The 19,321-nt window shown below is 53.0% G+C and overlaps 1 long non-coding RNA gene across 1 annotated transcript in view; it reads right to left on the bottom strand.

Moving 5' to 3' along the window:
* Positions 1 to 19,321, bottom strand: part of LOC141171534 (uncharacterized) — a 52,752-nt gene that overhangs the window by 9,703 nt on the left and 23,728 nt on the right. The window contains exon 2 of the long non-coding RNA XR_012252332.1: positions 9,012 to 9,235. This is a non-coding gene — a long non-coding RNA (uncharacterized lncRNA). The remainder of the gene's footprint in view (positions 1 to 9,011; positions 9,236 to 19,321) is intronic.

The raw sequence follows: 19,321 nt of genomic DNA, 5'->3' as shown, positions 1-19,321 counted from the left end.
AGACTTCAATGTTAACCCCTTCACGCTGCAGACAATTTCCGTTTTTGAGTTTCCGTTTTTTCCTCCCCTTCTTCCCAGAGCCATAACTCTTTTATTTTTCTGTCCACAGACATATGAGGGCTTGTTAAATGCGGGACGAGTTGTACAATTAACAATTGGGTTAATTGTTTTTATATTTTGATAGGTCGGAGATTTATGAATGCGGCGATACCACATATGTGTATTTTTTTATTTTTTCTAATATCTTTATTCTCAATGGGGGAAAAGGGGATGATTTGAATTTTTGGTTTTTTTTCAAAATTTTTTTTTTACTTTTTACTGTTTTTGTTAGCCCCCTTAGGGAACTTGTAGCATCACAGTGATGCACAGGGTCGCTGCATATAGTAGAACTCACGGTCTCCTTTAAAGCTGGGCCACAGGCAGGGTTTCAAACGAGCGCCATAATGACAAGCATGAACCCCAGCTGTCATGACAAATTAACTGGTGACCCGCGATCACGTCGCGGGTGCACCAATGGGCGGAATTAATGACGCGCACGCACATCAGCGTGTGTTAAATGCCACTGTCGGAGAATGACAGCAGCATTTAACAAGTTTACAATCGCGGGCGGAACACGACTCCACCCATGATTGTTAGGGGCAGGTCCTGGCTGTAATACACAGCCATCACCTGCCGGGTATGTGGTGGGCTCACTGCAGGAGCCCGCTCCTTACACCCACTTCCGACATGTGACGCGCCCCTGGGCCTGTGTCGCGCTGCGGTGCGCACGCGGGAGCTTACCCGGAGCCGGATCCGTGGAGGGTTGTAATCTCGTGGCGGTGACCCGGTCCGTGCCCAGGGAGTCAAACTAGACGGCAGTCTATTAGTAGTAAATAGTTGATGACTACGCCACCCGTTGAGTGCAGCCAGGAAGCTGCTGCTGCAGGGCAGACCGCTGAGGCCGGTGGTAGGATTGTGCAGCGTGATAGTATAACCCCCAACGGGAGGGGTATGGCCTCAGGGCAGCCGACGTGGATGATGGGGGTAGCAGGAACCACTCAGAGACGGTACGGTGTAGTTCAGGGTCTTTACTGGTAACAACGACAGACCCTCCCGGAGTACTTGCTAGCAAACGGGGCCTGGTCAGTCTTTGAGCAGATGGGATCTCCCCTGGCCAGGCGTAGTTGTAGGCCTCCCAAACTGACTGTACTCTTCTGGCTACCTTGCTAGAAGCTGATGTAAGTAGCCCACGTCCCTGAGTGTACCGTGTGGTGCTCACCCGTATGGCCGGTGACTCGGGGCCTTCTAATGGCTTCCGCTCCACGATGGCGGTGCTGGTCCCACGCGTGTGACCGTGCCTTCAGGCTTCTGGGCCAGAGGACCTGAAATCCCCTGCCCGACGGATTCTGCTGCTGGGTAGGATTTAGTCCCCACAGCCTCGGACTCCGGGTCCGGTAAAGAATCTTCTTAGTCAGGGCGAGCTCTGTAGCTGCCAGCCCCTGACTCCTTGTAACTCTGCTGTTTCCTATGCTGCTTCTCTTCTCCACTCTCCTTGTCTGACTCACCCTGCCTCAGCCCCGGGTTTATACAGGGGAAGTTCTTCCCCTCCCAAGACTGGGCAGGAGGTGTGGCATGCACAGGATCCCTGACCAAAGGACCTCCCACCTGCTCTCAGACATAATATCTCTATCACTGTGGCAACCAGACCCCTGGGGTGTCACATTCCCCCCTAGTGAAATTTAGTACTCCGGGACTAAACACATTTAGAAAAACATAACAAAGTATAACAATAACAATACTATAAGAAAAACACATAAGATGGTTACGGCGTGTCCGCAACCGGATGCAGTCTTTGAAGAAAAGCAAAGGTGTCCATTTCACCAACACAGGGAGACGTAACCAGGTAGGGGTCTGTCCTACCCCGAGTCCTTAACAGTCTCTAGTCCATCCTGGGTTACGCTCCAACTATATACAAGGATTCCCGGTAAATCCACCAAGGTTTCCTAAAAATAACTAGAAACACAAAATTATACACAAGCAACAAGACACAGAAAAACATAGATAAAACAATTTATACACTTTAAATTCTCCAGCGTGCGGGTAACTGGCCTCTAGTGGCCCGAGTGGACCTACGGAGCTGACTGTCTGGCCCTGAACTACAGGGTGTAGGAGCTGTCAAGGGTAAACTGGGCAGCTGTCTACCGGCTCCTTGTCTCACTAGGGGTACGGCAGGCTCACTATAAGCAGAGGGTTGATTCTCCTGTTCTGCTTGTGTGGAGTCTTCTGCCTCCTGGACCGGCTGTTCTTCCAGCTCTACCCGTTGCTCCGTAGGTTCTTGGGATGATGGTTGGAGGAAGGTGAGTACGGGTACCACAACTGCACCATTGACTTGAGTCCAAGACTGAGGAAAGTCCCCGAGCACGGTACTAACCATATCTTCCCTTTCTTCCACGGGTCGATGGTCTTCTTGTTCCTCTTCAGGGTTCCTCAGTTGTTCGGGACACTTCTTCAGGTGGTCCCGGGATACAATGGCTGTGGTTTCCCCTCCGTCTTTACTGATGGTACAGACCTTCGGGTTCTCGTGGCTTGAGGGCAGTACGGTGTACGGGTCCTTCTCCCACTGGTCGTCCAACTTGTGGAGCCGTCTCTTCCTCTTCAAGACCTGCTCTCCGGGTACCAGGGGAACAGCGGGAGCATACTGGTTGTAAGTTTTCTCTTGTCTTTCCCTAGCCTGACAGAGACTTCGCTCCACGCTCTCCTGTACTCTCCGGTACTGCTGCTGCCTCTCTGTGTCCCAGTCTGTTTCTGGTGAAGTGTCCTCGGGGGTCAGGACTCCCATTTCCAGGTCAACAGGTAACTTACCAGGTCTTGCCCTCATTAGGTAAGCCGGGGTACAGTTGGTGGAACCTACCGGGATGTGGTTGTATAGGTCCACCAGATCAGGCAACTTTTCAGGCCACAGACTGCGTTCTTCCAGGGGCAACGTTTTTAGAAGATCCATTACCACCTGGTTCATTTTTTCACAAAGTCCATTAGTCTGCGGATGGTAGGGTGTCGTCCTTATCTTCCGGCAGCCATACAGATTGCAGAATTCCTGAAAGACCTCCGCTTCAAAGGCAGGTCCCTGGTCCGTCAGCACTTGGTCCGGGTACCCGTGTGGACGGCAGAAGTGCTGCTGGAAGGCTCTAGCTGCTGTTTGAGCCGTTAAGTCCTTGACGGGGACGACAACCAAGAACCGGGAGTAATGATCCACGATGGTTAACGCGTAGACGTAGCCACTTCTGCTTGGGGTCAGTTTTACATGATCCAAGGCTACCAGTTCCAACGGTTGCCGGGTGACGATGGACTGCAGGGGAGTTTTCTGGCTGGCTCGGTCCTTCCTTCTCAGGTTGCACGGGCCACAATCTCTGCACCACTTCTCGATGGTTCCCCTCATGCCTACCCAGTGGAATCGCTCGCGCAGCAGGAACTCCAGCTTTTTCCACCCAAAGTGTCCAGCTCCGTCGTGGTATGCCTCCATCACCATGGCTGCGTCTCTTCGGGGCACCACTACTTGCCAGAGTAATTCATGCGTCCGGGAGTTAACCATTCTGCGGCACAACTTCCCTTTGTAAAGGAACAGTCGACTCTTCTCTGCCCATAGTTGTTTGGCTTCCTCCGGAGCGTCTGGTTCAAGGCGAGCCTCCGGCCGAGTCAGCATCTCCTTCACCAGTCGGACGGCAGGGTCGCTGTCTTGCGTTTCCGCCCAGTTGTAGTGGGGTAAGGGGTTCAACGTAGCAGCCTGCTTACTCCTTACCCGGTGGGAATACTGAATAGTCCCATGACGGTGGAACGCAGGGAGTTCAACTTCTTCCAGTCCCTCCGGATCTTCTCCTCCGTCCGGCAGGTTGGGCATCCTGGACAGGGCGTCCGCGTTGGTATTGGAGCGTCCTGCCCGGTATTTAATTGTGAACTCGTAGTTGGACAGACGGGCCATCCACCTCTGCTCCAGGGCACCGAGTCTTGCCGTGTCCAGGTGTGTCAGCGGGTTGTTATCCGTGTACACGGTGAACCGGGAAGAAGCGAGGTAATGCTTAAAGCGCTCAGTGATTGCCCATACTACGGCCAGGAACTCTAACTTAAATGAGCTGTAATTCTCGGGGTTCCTTTCGGTGGGTCGCAGTTTTCGGCTGGCGTAGGCGATTACTCGTTCCTTCCCCTGCTGGATCTGGGACAGTACGGCTCCTAGCCCGATGTTACTGGCGTCGGTGTAGAGGATAAAGGGCTGGCTATAATCCGGGTACGCCAGGATTTCGTCCCCCGTGAGGGCCATCTTCAGCTGGCGGAAGGACTCTTCTTCCAGCTCTTCCCATTTGAAGGGCGGCTTCTGGTTCTTGGCCTTCCGGGACTGGCCTATCAGGAGGTCCTGCATAGGTGCTGCCTTTTTGGTGAAACCGGGAATAAACCTTCGGTAGTAGCCTACCAACCCGAGGAACTGCCGCACTTCTTTTACGCTGGAGGGGCTTGGCCATCCCTTAATTGCGGTGATCTTATCGGGGTCGGGAGCCACTCCGTCAGCGCTCACCACGTGTCCCAGGTACTGCACCTTTGGTTTCAGGAGGTGACACTTGGAGGGTTTCACCTTTAGGCCGTAACTCGCCAGAGCCTCGAACACTTCCGCCAGGTGTTTCAGGTGGTCCTCATACGTCTTGGAATATACGATGACATCGTCCAGGTACAACAGGACCGTCTCGAAGTTTCTGTGGCCCAGACAACACTCCATTAGGCGTTGGAAGGTTCCTGGTGCGTTGCAGAGTCCGAACGGCATGCAGGTGAACTCGCTAAGTCCCATCGGGGTGGTGAATGCGGTCTTCTCACGGTCCGCCTCTGCTACAGGAACCTGCCAGTACCCGCTAGTGAGATCCAAGGTAGAGAAGAAGTTAGCAGATCTTAAAGCAGCCAATGACTCCTCTATCCTTGGTAAGGGGTACGCATCCTTGTGTGTGATACGGTTGATTTTCCGGTAATCTACACACATCCTCATGGTGTTGTCTTTCTTTTTGACTAAAACTAATGGGGCTGCCCAGGGGCTACAACTATCCCGGATTACCCCAGCCTCCTTCATATCTCTAAGCATCCCCTTGGCGTGTTGGTAATGTGCAGGGGGTACGGGTCGATACCTCTCTTTTATGGGAGGATGATCTCCCGTGGGGATGCGATGTTCTACCCCCTTGACTCGCCCGAAGTCTAACGGGTGTTTACTAAACACTCTCTCATACTCTTGAACCACCCGATAGACTCCTTGTTTCTGATGTGAGGGAGTGGAGTCAGTACCCAAATGTAGTTGCTGACACCAGTCCTCCATGTCTTTCTTAGAGCCGTTACCTTCCTCCGGGTGAGATGGAGGCAAGGGTTCCACAGATTGTATAGAACTTTGATTAGTGGTATATAATTTGGCTAGCGTGGCATACCGGGGCAGGTACACTTCCCTCTCCCCGATATTTATTATGCGAATGGGCACCCTCCCATGGCGTACATTGACCACCCCCCGTGCTGTCAAAATGGTGGGCCTACTGTCTGAGTAAACTGGTTCTACCATTGCCTGGTAATCTCTACCTCTCAGACCAATAGCTGCCCGGCACCAAATCATCATTTCACTTTTTGGGGGCATGGCAATAGGAAAAGGGTCACACATTCTTACGCTACCAATCTCACCGCCGGAGAGTTCCACTTGTTGCCGTTGCATCAGTGCCCGGATCTCTTTCTGGAGCACCCGCTGCTCGCCGGAGCTGGCATTCTTGGCAACCTGCTGTAAAAGGAAAATCACCTCTGCAAGACAATTTTCAATTACATTAGTTCCTAGAGTTATTTTTGGGTGACTCTCATGTTTATCGATATCTACAATGATCAGTCCCTGTGCGGCCAGTTCGACTCTACCAATTTTGATGGTCACCTCTTTAAATCCGATCTGTGGCACGGGCTGACCATTGCTGGCGATGATACTCAAGTCGTCGTCGGGGTAGCGGGTAATATCCGAGTCATTCCAGTACTGCTTGAAGAGCACGTACGGGATGGTGGTGACCTGTGACCCGGTGTCCAGTAGGGCACTCATGGGAATGCCATCCAGTACCACAGGCAAGACTGGACGTCCTCCCACATATCTGTCGCGCCAGTTCGATGGGCCTGGTGATCTTTTTCCTGGGGGTTGGCCCTCTACCCCAGGTTGTGCCCGTTTAAAGAACAGTACCTTGCCATATGTCCGGGTTGATTGCAGCGGCGGCAGATGGGTCGTCCGTCCTCACTGTATCGGTCACTGGGTCTTCCTCTGGCCGGTGGGGTCCTCCTTGGTCGACGCCACGGGATGTCCTCCGGTCCGGATGCCAGCTGGATCTTCCCTGGGGTGGAAACCTGTAAAGACTGCACAGTTCGGGTTAGCGCAGCAACGCTCTTAGCTAGCTCTTGGACCTGATGGTGTAGGTCTGGAGCCGGGTCATTGTCCAAAGCCTGCGCATCAGCTCCCACAGGCCCTGCTGACAAGGGCGCCGCCTCCTGGTAGTAAGTGGTAGTGGGGCGTCTGTGGGTCACAACGCCACCTGGTGCCGGTTCTCGGAGCACCCGGATGGCTCTGTCCTTGAACTGTGCAAAGTCCAGATGGGGATCCTGTAAGGCCATTGCCCGCAACTGGGTTCGGTGGGCATTGCAATATAAACCCTCTATAAATTGTTCAGTCAACAGCCTGTCCTCGTTTCCCACCCCATCAGGGTCGGTCTGCTTTATGGCCCTCAGGGCCTCTTGTAGGTTTAGTGCATAGTCCCTTATACTCTCATGCGCTCGCTGCTTGCACCCGTAGAATCTAAGCTTAATCTCGGCTGAGGTGCGGGTATCAAAGGTGTCCTTCAGCCGGGTTAGTATCCCTGCGACAGTCTTCCTCCCAGGTGGCCAGGATTTTACTTCCCTTTTGGCTGCCCCGGTTAGTTGGGCCACCAGGATGCTCACTTTTTGCTCTTCTGTGAGGGGGTACACCTGGAAGAGGCTATCCAGCTTTTCTCTAAAGTCATGCAGGGTATGTGACTCCCCTGAGTACTGGGGTAGCCAAGCTGCTCCCGGGATATAGGGCATGGTGAAGGGCATAACTGCAGCAGCGGTAGCGCTGGCGGGGGTTGAGGCAGTGAAGCTCTCCTCCGTATCCGACATCTTCCTCCCCCCTAGTGGACCGTGGCCTACCTTGCGATGATCCTCTTCCGTAGGCCGCGGCTCCGCAGTGGATCGTCAGGGTTGAGGACCTTCCGTCGCGCTCCTGTGACGTCGGCGTCTGCTGGGCTCCTTCCAGGACCTTACGCAACGTCCGGACGTGAGGCGGGGCTTCAGTTCTCGCGCGCTTTCGGAGTCCACGCCCCTCTTCTTCCCGCGCGGCGTCCTCAAGATGGCGTCCAATGGCGGGAAAACTCCACGGATGGCGGGAAGAAGGTCGAAGATGGCGCCGGATGGCGGGAAAACTTCGCGGATGGCGGGAAGAAGGTAGAAGATGGCGCCGAATGGCGGGAAACCTTCACCACTGGTAAGTTTGAACAGTCTTTGCTTTTCAGGCACGCAGTACCCGGTGGTTGCGGGCACGAAATCCTGCCGACTACGCCAAAGTTGACGCGCCCCTGGGCCTGTGTCGCGCTGCGGTGCGCACGCGGGAGCTTACCCGGAGCCGGATCCGTGGAGGGTTGTAATCTCGTGGCGGTGACCCGGTCCGTGCCCAGGGAGTCAAACTAGACGGCAGTCTATTAGTAGTAAATAGTTGATGACTACGCCACCCGTTGAGTGCAGCCAGGAAGCTGCTGCTGCAGGGCAGACCGCTGAGGCCGGTGGTAGGATTGTGCAGCGTGATAGTATAACCCCCAACGGGAGGGGTATGGCCTCAGGGCAGCCGACGTGGATGATGGGGGTAGCAGGAACCACTCAGAGACGGTACGGTGTAGTTCAGGGTCTTTACTGGTAACAACGACAGACCCTCCCGGAGTACTTGCTAGCAAACGGGGCCTGGTCAGTCTTTGAGCAGATGGGATCTCCCCTGGCCAGGCGTAGTTGTAGGCCTCCCAAACTGACTGTACTCTTCTGGCTACCTTGCTAGAAGCTGATGTAAGTAGCCCACGTCCCTGAGTGTACCGTGTGGTGCTCACCCGTATGGCCGGTGACTCGGGGCCTTCTAATGGCTTCCGCTCCACGATGGCGGTGCTGGTCCCACGCGTGTGACCGTGCCTTCAGGCTTCTGGGCCAGAGGACCTGAAATCCCCTGCCCGACGGATTCTGCTGCTGGGTAGGATTTAGTCCCCACAGCCTCGGACTCCGGGTCCGGTAAAGAATCTTCTTAGTCAGGGCGAGCTCTGTAGCTGCCAGCCCCTGACTCCTTGTAACTCTGCTGTTTCCTATGCTGCTTCTCTTCTCCACTCTCCTTGTCTGACTCACCCTGCCTCAGCCCCGGGTTTATACAGGGGAAGTTCTTCCCCTCCCAAGACTGGGCAGGAGGTGTGGCATGCACAGGATCCCTGACCAAAGGACCTCCCACCTGCTCTCAGACATAATATCTCTATCACTGTGGCAACCAGACCCCTGGGGTGTCACACATGCACCGTACGTGTATGTGGAATCAGTTTTTTTAAAAATGGACAAAAAAGTTGTGTCTGCAGAACTTTTTTGACAACAGATTTCTGCTGGATCCGTTCTAAAGGATGATTACTGGACAGGTGAGTGACGCGCCCCCAGCTGGGCCTCTGGCCGCTTGCAGGGGATATCATGGTGGTTGGACCGGTCCGTGACCCAGGGCGGTCAGTGAAATGGGGGAATTATTTTTCGTGACGCCACCTGTGGATTCTGGTAAGAGGTTACCAGCGCTGCCGCAGTCCACTGAGGCTGATGTTAGGGGCAGCTATGATGGGACGGCTCCCCACAGGTGGAGCAGGCCTCAGGGCAGTGTAGAGGTGTAGAAAGATGGTGGAAGCAGGAGAGAGACGGCAGGATGGTCCCAGAGGAAGTACAGGCACACACACAAGGGCAAACTTCAATACCTTTACTTGTGATGCAGGTACGGTCCAGGGCACTCAGGGCGAAGGGTACATTTCTGGACTCTCCCCAATGAGCGGGTATAAGGCCTCCTGATCTGTGTCTTTTACTCTCTAAGCTTCGGGCCTGCCTGGAGCTAGGCCTGGCTTGCTTACTGCTTCCTTCTTGTACCCAGGCTCGGACAGGCCTGGCGGGGTGCCGGGAAATTTCCCGGAGGGCCCAGGGCCCCCTGCAGAGAAGACAGAGGAGAATTAAAAAAAAAAAAAAAGTGGTCGCGGGCCCTTTAAGGGCGCGCACACGCACTCTCACCGCCGCCGTGATGCCCAGGACAGTAGCAGGAGGGGCCTGGGAGCAGGAGAGCCGAAGAGCAGAGCAGGGGTTGCACTGCAGCGTCAGAGTTAGCAGACAGGGCCGCACGTCTGCTAAAAGTGACGTCACAGCGCGCCCTACACTGCAGTCTCCGCCTTAGGAGCACTTCTGTACTGTACAGGTAGTGTAATATTTGTGTGTGTTTGTATGAATTTTTATGTATATGCTGCCTGTGTGTGCCTGTGTGTATATGCCTGTGTGTATGTGTATATGCCAGTGTGTGTGTATACGCCTGTGTGTATGTGTATATGTCTGTGTGTGTGTATATGCCTGTGTGTATGTGCATATGCCTGTGTGTGTGTATATGCCTGTGTGTATGTGTATATGCCTGTGTGTGTGTGTATATGCCTGTGTGTATGTGTATAAGCCTGTGTGTATGTGTATATGCCTGTGTGTATGTGTATATATGCCTGTGCGTATATATATGCCTGTGTGTATATATATGCCTGTGTGTGTGTGTATAGCCTGTGTGTGTGTGTATATATGCCTGTGTGTGTGTATATGCCTGTGTGTGTGTATATGCCTGCGTGTGTGCATATGCCTGCGTGTGTGTGTATATGCCTATGTGTGTGTGTATATGCCTGTGTGTGTACAGTGTGTGTATATGCCTGCCTGCATGTGTGTGTGTGTGTATATATATACCTGCATGTGTGTGTGTGTATGCCTGCATGTGTGTGTGTGTATATGCCTGCATGTGTGTACAGTGTGTGTGTGTGTGTGTGACGCGCCCCCTGGGCCAGTGCTGTTTGGGGATTACCCGGAGCCGGATCTGATGGGGGTTGTAGTCTCCGAGTGGCGGCGACCCGGTCCGTGCCCAGGGTGTCAAACTCAGTGTGTGGCAGTCTTTACAGATGTTATAGTTGTTCTTAGTGTCGACTACGCCACCCGTTGATTTGCGGTCAAAAGGCCGCCGCTGCAGAAGGGTCCGCTGAGGCTGGTGGTATGTGTGCAGCTGTGGTAGTATAACCCCCAACGGGAGGGGTATAGCCTCAGGGGGTCAGATGTAGAGGATGGTGGTTGTGAAGGTGCAGGATGATCAAGCAAGAAGACTCAGAGTCGGGCTGTTCAGTTCAGGGGTTTTTACTTACGGGTGTTCTTATGGTCACTCTGGCCTGAAGCGACCACCCGAGCCGTGCTGCGTCCACCAGGTCCTGGACTCGGCCAACCCCCAAGCAATTCTGGAGCGTGGTCCTGAGCTCCTTTCTGACTGTCCTTTCTACTGGCCGTTCCCACCAGGGATCCACTTATGTCCGGCTCCCTCGGGTCTCTTGTTGGTCAAGCCTCCTCTGGGCTCCCTGACCCTATGCTTGGTATGCCTTTCTAGTGGATTTGGTGAGGGTCGTGGCAGATCCTGCCCACGACCTCCGGTTCCTGGCTAAGGTGTGCTTTTCTCTCTGCCAGCTTGGGATCCGGTACCCTGGGTGCCAACCCTTCACCCTGCTGTTTGTATTCTGGGGTCTTGGGGTTCCTTCTTCTTCTCTCTGGGTCCTTCTGACTCCTCTCTCTCTCTCAGACTTGGCCTTGGAGCTGGGCCCAGCCGGAACCACAACTCCCTGTCAGCCCTTCTGGCTGAGCTTCTCTGCTCTGCTCCTCTGACTCTACAAAAGACCCTGTCCTAAGATGGTGCCCACCTTATATACTCCCTCTATGTGTGAGCTCAGGTGACCAGCACCCAATGAGCTCCTAGCCTTACCCAGACTGCTCCCCCTATCTGCCCCTACACTACTGGGATGTTCCACCCCCCTCCCACTCCAGCCAGGGACAGACACTGTCGTACCTGCACATATATTGGTGGGAGTACCGTCGATCTGTCCCCCGGAAATGGGATGTATGTAGTGTATGCAGCTATCTGAGCTCAGTTCCACACTCCATCCTTACCCGGGAGTGGAATACCACACCTCTGGCTTGAGGTGTAATACCCCTGTAGCAGCCGAGTCCTCAGGGTGCTACATTCCCCCCTGGTAAATCACAGCACGTCCTCGGGCTGTAAAAGAATAAAAACATCCATAAACATACAATTTTTTCATAACAACATAAACATATCAGCATAAAACTTTTTCATAATAAACATTCTTGTAAAACTTTCTTGTTCCTCCGGCCACGGTGCAACTTGTGACCGGGTAAAGTGCGACAGTCTCTTGTAGTAAAACAACAGTTTCCTATAAAACCGGTAGGGGGCGCCTTAAAAAGCGCAACTATATACAAGGGGAAATATGGCCGCTCTCAGTCCTCGGTCAGTGGGAATAGGGACATACGGGTTTCAGTTCAATTTGCTGGTCCCAACGGGGACTATATTTTAACTAGCAGCAGTAACAGTTCTTATACCCTGACGGGTAACTATGTATAGTCTCTTTACCGTACTTTAATGACGGCGTACTCCTGCTCCTCCTTCAGACCCGTCCGGGTCCTCTTGCTCCTCTTCACACCGTAGCTCCTCCTCCGTCAGCCGGTGTACATGGAGGGCGTAGGGTCCTTTGGCACACTTGTGCCGGGTGAACGTGACCTCGTCCCCTACATATAGGTCACGACCTCTGTGTCCCTCCGGCAGATGGGACTCCACGTCTCTTCTGGTCACAAAGACGTCGCCGGGGGTGTGGTGATCCCTGATGAAGCCCCACCCGTGCTGCAATTGAAACTTAATCACAGTCCCGGTGGTACGGGGACCATGAGCTGCACGGGGGTCTCTCCTGGTCCTGCTCTTCTGCCCTGCGCTCTGTTCCTGCAGCCGCTGCTCACGGACCCGCCTCTTTCTCCGTTCTTGCTCGAAGACTGCCAACTGCTGGCGGCAGCACTCCGCACGTTCAGCTGCGGCCGCCCGAGTTTCTTGGGTGAACCCCATGAGGTCTCCTCCGGTGGGGTCCCACTCGAACTGCGCTTCTTCCAGCGGGAGCGGGGTCCTCTTAACGGGCTTCGGAGCCGGAATCAGGGGCTCGCACAGGGGCCTTGCTTTTTGGAGTTCCAGTTGGTAGTACTCCGGTGGCCATATAAAGGGCTGCCCATCCGGGCACGTATGCTGGGCAAACAAGTCTTCACCCAGGTGCGGCACTCTAGATGTTGAGGGCGCGGTGGTGGTGGCGGCGCCCGGGTTCGCCAGGCCTTGCGGCCAGGCCTGGGGTACCCTGAACGTAAAGGGCACCGTGAAGACGGCGGCGCCCGGGGTTACTTGGCCCAGCGACCAGGCCGGTGGCTCAGTGGAGGTAGAGGGCGCTGTTGGTACTGCGGCGCCCGGGGGTACTTGGCCCAGCGACCAGGCCGGTGGTGTTTCCTGCTTTGCCGCGCTCAGGGTTGAGGCGCGTGACGTCACAGGGGTCGCGGCCGCGGCTTCTGCTTGAGGCCTTGTCTGGAGCGGTGACGATGCAGCGACGGGCACGGCAGGGGGAATTTCGGGCTCTGCGACGGGGAGCTGGGGCAGGCACGCGGCTTCTCGGCTCGGGGTAGTGACGTCCCCTTTACCTGCCTCCGTTTCTTTAGCTCCTTCCTCGGCGTCGTCTCCGGCCTTGATTCCTCCTGCGCCATCCTCAGAGGCGGTCTGTCTCCTCGTCTCGGGTGGCGTGCTTCGCTGGCGGGTTCTTGCCTGCAGGGCCATCTCTCGGCTCCACTCCGTCAGCGTCTCTCGCTGCACCTGGGCCATCCTCCATGCGAGGCGCTCCAGCGCGGTCTGCGCACACTCCCGGTCTCGGGGGAGCTGTGCCAGGATCTCCACTAAGCCTAGTGGGGTTGTTGCTTGCAGCAGGCTCCTGACCACAGGGTCGGTGCTGCCTGACTCTCCTTCCATCTCCGGGTACGACTTCTCCGGAGTCCTCTCCAGACTTCTTGTCTCCGGGTGCGCTCTCTCCAGACTCCTCCAGGCTGCACCCATCTTCTCTCTTTTGTTCTGTCTCCGCCCACATTGAAGGTGGTCCCGGGGCAACTTTGTGATTGTCAGTTCCAGGGGCAGTTCTCTCACGCTGATGGACATTTCTAGCATCACAGTCTCTGTTGGTGGGGGCGGTTTCCGCTTTTGGCGCCATTCCTTGACCTGGCCCACGATGGGAGGTGACCTTTTGCCACCCTCTGGCACGCCCATAATGGCGTCCGCTCTTCCAAGGCGGGAAATCTTCTGGAAATGGCGGGAATCGTCTCCCAGTGGCGGGAAACTCCGTGGATGGCGGGAAAAAGCTGCAGATGGCGGGCAACCGGCGGGAAACGATCCGTGATGGCGTCCCATGGCGGGGACCCTCTGGAACCGGCGGGAGACTTCTTCTTGAGGTAAATTTGAACTTTTCTTCAGGCACGCAGTACCCGGTGGTTGCGGGCACGTGATCCTGCCGACTACGCCAAAGTTGACGCGCCCCCTGGGCCAGTGCTGTTTGGGGATTACCCGGAGCCGGATCTGATGGGGGTTGTAGTCTCCGAGTGGCGGCGACCCGGTCCGTGCCCAGGGTGTCAAACTCAGTGTGTGGCAGTCTTTACAGATGTTATAGTTGTTCTTAGTGTCGACTACGCCACCCGTTGATTTGCGGTCAAAAGGCCGCCGCTGCAGAAGGGTCCGCTGAGGCTGGTGGTATGTGTGCAGCTGTGGTAGTATAACCCCCAACGGGAGGGGTATAGCCTCAGGGGGTCAGATGTAGAGGATGGTGGTTGTGAAGGTGCAGGATGATCAAGCAAGAAGACTCAGAGTCGGGCTGTGCAGTTCAGGGGTTTTTACTTACGGGTGTTCTTATGGTCACTCTGGCCTGAAGCGACCACCCGAGCCGTGCTGCGTCCACCAGGTCCTGGACTCGGCCAACCCCCAAGCAATTCTGGAGCGTGGTCCTGAGCTCCTTTCTGACTGTCCTTTCTACTGGCCGTTCCCACCAGGGATCCACTTATGTCCGGCTCCCTCGGGTCTCTTGTTGGTCAAGCCTCCTCTGGCCTCCCTGACCCTATGCTTGGTATGCCTTTCTAGTGGATTTGGTGAGGGTCGTGGCAGATCCTGCCCACGACCTCCGGTTCCTGGCTAAGGTGTGCTTTTCTCTCTGCCAGCTTGGGATCCGGTACCCTGGGTGCCAACCCTTCACCCTGCTGTTTGTATTCTGGGGTCTTGGGGTTCCTTCTTCTTCTCTCTGGGTCCTTCTGACTCCTCTCTCTCTCTCAGACTTGGCCTTGGAGCTGGGCCCAGCCGGAACCACAACTCCCTGTCAGCCCTTCTGGCTGAGCTTCTCTGCTCTGCTCCTCTGACTCTACAAAAGACCCTGTCCTAAGATGGTGCCCACCTTATATACTCCCTCTATGTGTGAGCTCAGGTGACCAGCACCCAATGAGCTCCTAGCCTTACCCAGACTGCTCCCCCTATCTGCCCCTACACTACTGGGATGTTCCACCCCCCTCCCACTCCAGCCAGGGACAGACACTGTCGTACCTGCACATATATTGGTGGGAGTACCGTCGATCTGTCTCCCGGAAATGGGATGTATGTAGTGTATGCAGCTATCTGAGCTCAGTTCCACACTCCATCCTTACCCGGGAGTGGAATACCACACCTCTGGCTTGAGGTGTAATACCCCTGTAGCAGCCGAGTCCTCAGGGTGCTACATGTGTATATGCCTGTATGTGTGTGTATATATACCTGCATGTGTGTGTGTGTATATGCCTATGTGTGTGTGTATATGCCTGCATGTGTGTGTGTGTGTGTGTATATGCCTGCATGTGTGTGTGTGTGTATGCCTGCATGTGTGTGTATATGCCTGCATGTGTGTGTGTATATGCCTGCATGTGTGTGTGTGTATATGCCTGCGTGTGTGTGTGTATATGCCTGCATGTGTATGTATTTGAGTGCCTGCATGTCTACGTGTATATGTGTATTCACACGTTTGTGCGTGCTTCCCTGCGTGTCTGCATTTTTGTGTGTGATTGTCTGAGTGTGTCTGTGCATGACTGCGTGTGCATTGCTCTGTGTGCTTGCCTGCGTGTATATGTGTCCCTATTTCTGTGAGTATGTGTATCTGTGTGTGTATATTAGGGCTCTTTCACATGTCCTGATATTTACGGGACTGGAGATATGTGTCCACCTGTGTGTCATCCATGTGACACGTACCGGTGCTTGGGAATCAGTGTACAGTTAGCGCTGTTCCCAAGAGCCGGGTGCTGAGTGCTGCCCTCATCATGGATCCCTGCCGGCGCTGCGATCAGCAGCAGCAGGGTCAATGATGAGAGTAGTAGTCTACTCCCGCCGTGTCCAACTATAAAAATAGGAATAAAATAAAAAAATCCTTATACTCACCTCTCCTAAGTGTCACCCGCTGTAATCTGTGCGAGCGCTCACGCCGAGGAGAATGACTTCTGCAGCGAGCGGGCCTCGGAGCTGCGCTCAGTGATTGACAGGGCACCGCTTGTTGAGCGCAGCTCCGGGGTCCACTCGCTGCAGGAGTCATTCTCCTCGGCGTGAGCGCTCGCACGGATTACAGCAGGTGACACTTAGGAGAGGTGAGTATAAGGATTTTTTTTATTTTATTCCTATTTTTACAGTTGGACACGGCGGGAGTAGACTACTACTCTCATCATTGACCCTGCTGCTGCTGATCGCAGCGCCGGCAGGGATCTATGATGAGGGCAGCGTTCAGCACCTGGTGCTTGGGAAGAGCACTAACTGTTATCAGTGTGCGGGACGTTTTGCGGCCTGTGCAGCAGGTAAAAAACACATGTCAGCGTGTTTTGCCCACGGACACCACATGGTCTGTGGAAAGTGGAAACACACTGACGTGTGCACATTCATTTGAATGGGTCTACGTGTACCAGTGTCTCTGGTACGTGTGGAAACTTGTCAGCGCACGTACTGACGTGTGAAAGAGCCATTAGTATGTGTCTGTGTGCGCTTGTTTTCGTGTGTGTAAGCGCGCTTCTGCATGTCTGTGTGGTCTTCCGAAGATTTATTATATTTGGGGAGAGAAATTTTAGGAGACAGAATCGGGAGATATGTGAAGAAATGGTATGGTGAACTAGAGGAGGGGTGGGAATGAGTGCAGGAACAGAATGGGGAAGGGGGATGTATAAGGAAACAGTATGGAGATTGGGGGAATAGTGTGAGGAGACAGTATGGAGGGAGAAAAGTGTGAGGTGACACAGCACAGAGACTAGGTAGTGAGGGGGAAGGTATAGTGATGCGGCAGTATAGGGGAAACAGTGTGAGGGCACAGAAAGGAGGTAACAGTATGCTGAGGAGGGGGAGTGTGATGAAGGGGCACAGTATAGAGACTGGGCAGTATAGGGGGGACACAGTGTGAGAGGACAGTGTGACGAGGGGGCCCAGTATGGTAAGGAGAGGACAGTGTGGAGAGCAGGTACCATAAGAGGGGTAGAGTGTATGTCATGTTTTGTGCAGGGAGCATTGTAAGAGTTAGGTTTATTCAGGGGCTCAGTGTAGATATTTTTATTCAGGAGCATTATAATGACTCTGCTATCTTTAAGGGCATCGTGTGGGGATGAGCTGCAGAATACCGGAGAAGATGGAAGTCTGCAGAGACGAGCTGTGGATGAGAAAAGTCATCATGGAGTCTGGACAAGAGGAAGAAAAGAAAGAGAACGACTCTAATCAGAGAAGACGTCTCAGGTAAGATACCTGGATGTAAATGTTCATTTGTGATCCTGCCTGTGTCTCATCAGTACTGTGGTTCCTGTATGGTCCGCAGTCTGATTATGACTGATAACAACTCCCAGTATCTCTATTGTTAATTACATACTGGGAGTTGTAGGTTTATGCGATACAAAGATATATGGGTCTGACCTGACATTACAATTGATGGTGGTTCAGATGATGTATTCATGTACTGATTGTTAGAACTCTCCTGTTAGGTTTTTTCTAGTTTGCTGGTCACATGACCATTTTTGCCTATTTAATCCGGCTCCGCCTTCCTGGCCTTGCTGGACTTCATTGTATTTACTACTCTTGAGCTAGCTTGGTGCTCTGTTACCGTTCTCTGTTAGTTTTGCTAGGTCTTCGGGCCTCTATGTTCTTTGTTGTGTGTTTGTCTTTTACTGCTACAATTTCTGCTAGGAGGTGTCCAACTTTATCCCAGTCCCTAGCTCTTGTAGGGATTCCTCCCTTGCATCTATAGGTCTTCGTACAGACTAGCCGAGGACTTTAGCGGGTCTGATCGCAGGATCAGGTTCCCCGTTACATCGTAGGGATCCAGTTTAGTTCGATTGTAGGGACAGATCTCCTGTCTTTCCTTAGTGCTTGTAGCAGATCATAACAGTAAGTCCAGCCCAAAAAAAAAATTTCTCTAAGGAAAGACCTCCAGTTTCCATCATGGTCTCGGTTCAAGATTTGGCTCAACGCTTGCAGGGACTCTCTCTGGAGGTGGCCGAGCTCCAACATCACGTGAGTAGCTGTTCTGGAGCACATTTGGTAGAGCCAAAGGTACGTCTGCCTGATCTATTTTTTGGTGAACAACAAGATTTTTTTTCTTTTAAAAATGCTTGTTTATTGTATTTTCGTTTAAGACCCGGATCCTCTGGTGATGAATCACAGCGCATAGGGTTCATAATGTCACTTTTGCGCAAGGATCCTCAGGGATGAGCTTTTTCTCTCCAACCTAGTGATCCGTGCTTTAGATCAGTGGATAGTTTTTTTTCTGCTTTGGGTTTGTTGTACGATGATCCTGATCGTGTCTCATCTGCTGAGTCTGAATTGAGACGTTTGAGGCAGGGATCAGGTAATGTGGAAAAGTATTGTTCTCAATTCCGTCGGTGGTCTGCCCAGGTGGGGTGGAACGATTCAGCTTTGAAAAGTTTGTTTCTTGCGGGGCTAGGTGAAAGGGTTAAAGATTTGCTGATTGCTTATCCCACACCTGGAAACTTGCAGGAGGCTATGCAATTAGCTATACGGGTGGACAGGAGACTGCGAGCAAGGGTTAATGAGAGCAAATCCTCTGCTATGTCAGCTCCGAGTCTTGAGAGGGTCTGTGCTGACAAAGGAGAGCCGATGGAGATTGGGGCGATGACACCCCGCTCTCAGGAAAAAGACCGCAGGCTTTCTGAAGGTTTGTGCTTCTATTGCGGAAATTCTGGTCATTTTATTAAGAACTGTGTGCTTCGTATGAACTAAGAAAAAAAAAAGGTCAGTTATGCACGTATAGCCTGTTTAAATACAAAGGGAGTATTCCTATCTGCTACTACCGCTGCTCAGGAAGAATTAATTGAATTTCGGGTATTTGTGGATTGTGGTTCTACTCTGAATGTGATTGATGGGGGATTCTTGGAAAAACTTACATTAAAACCTAAACCTTTGTCATCCCCTATTGCTGTGGTTTCTGTTGATGGCTCTCCCTTGAAGAGTGTTACTCACAAGGTCTGTGAGTTTCCCCTCACTATTAATGGTGTTCATCAAGAGAATTTGGATTTGGTAGTATTGAATAATTTGCCTTCTCCAGTAATATTGGGGTTGCCCTGGTTAAAATTGCATAATCCTGTACTGGATTGGTCTACCAATGAAATTAAGTCCTGGAGCCCTAAATGTTATGACAAGTGTTGTAACGGACGTATTGCTGCGGTGGAAAAAGGGGAATTACCTGTACCTATTCAGGACTTTTGGAGAGTTTTTTCTGAGGAGGAGTCACAAATTTTGCCTCCCCATAGAGACTATGATTGTACCATTGAATTTGTCCCTGGAACGACTCTTCCTAAAAGTCGTTTATTTAATCTTACTATTCCTGAGAGAAAGGCTTTGGAGGAATAGATACAGACAAGCTTGGCCGCCGGTCACATTAGGCCTTCCAAGTCTCCTGTGGCTGTTGGATTTTTTTTTTGTTAAAAAAAAAGATGGCGGTTTACGTCCTTGTCTGGACTTTCGTGAGATTAATAAAATTACTGTACGCAATCCTTACCCACTGCCATTGATTCCTGATTTGTTTAACCAGTTAGTGGGGGCCAAGTGGTTCTCTAAAATTGATCTCCGGGGGGCATACAATTTGTTGCGCATGAAGGAGGG

Source organism: Phyllobates terribilis, unplaced genomic scaffold (assembly GCF_046119375.1).
Source record: "Phyllobates terribilis strain yellow unplaced genomic scaffold, ASM4611937v1 Scaffold_12__6_contigs__length_324123572, whole genome shotgun sequence".
Taxonomy (NCBI): domain Eukaryota; kingdom Metazoa; phylum Chordata; class Amphibia; order Anura; family Dendrobatidae; genus Phyllobates; species Phyllobates terribilis.
Note: the sequence above shows the minus strand (reverse complement) of the source record. Positions and strands in the feature narration are given on the sequence as shown.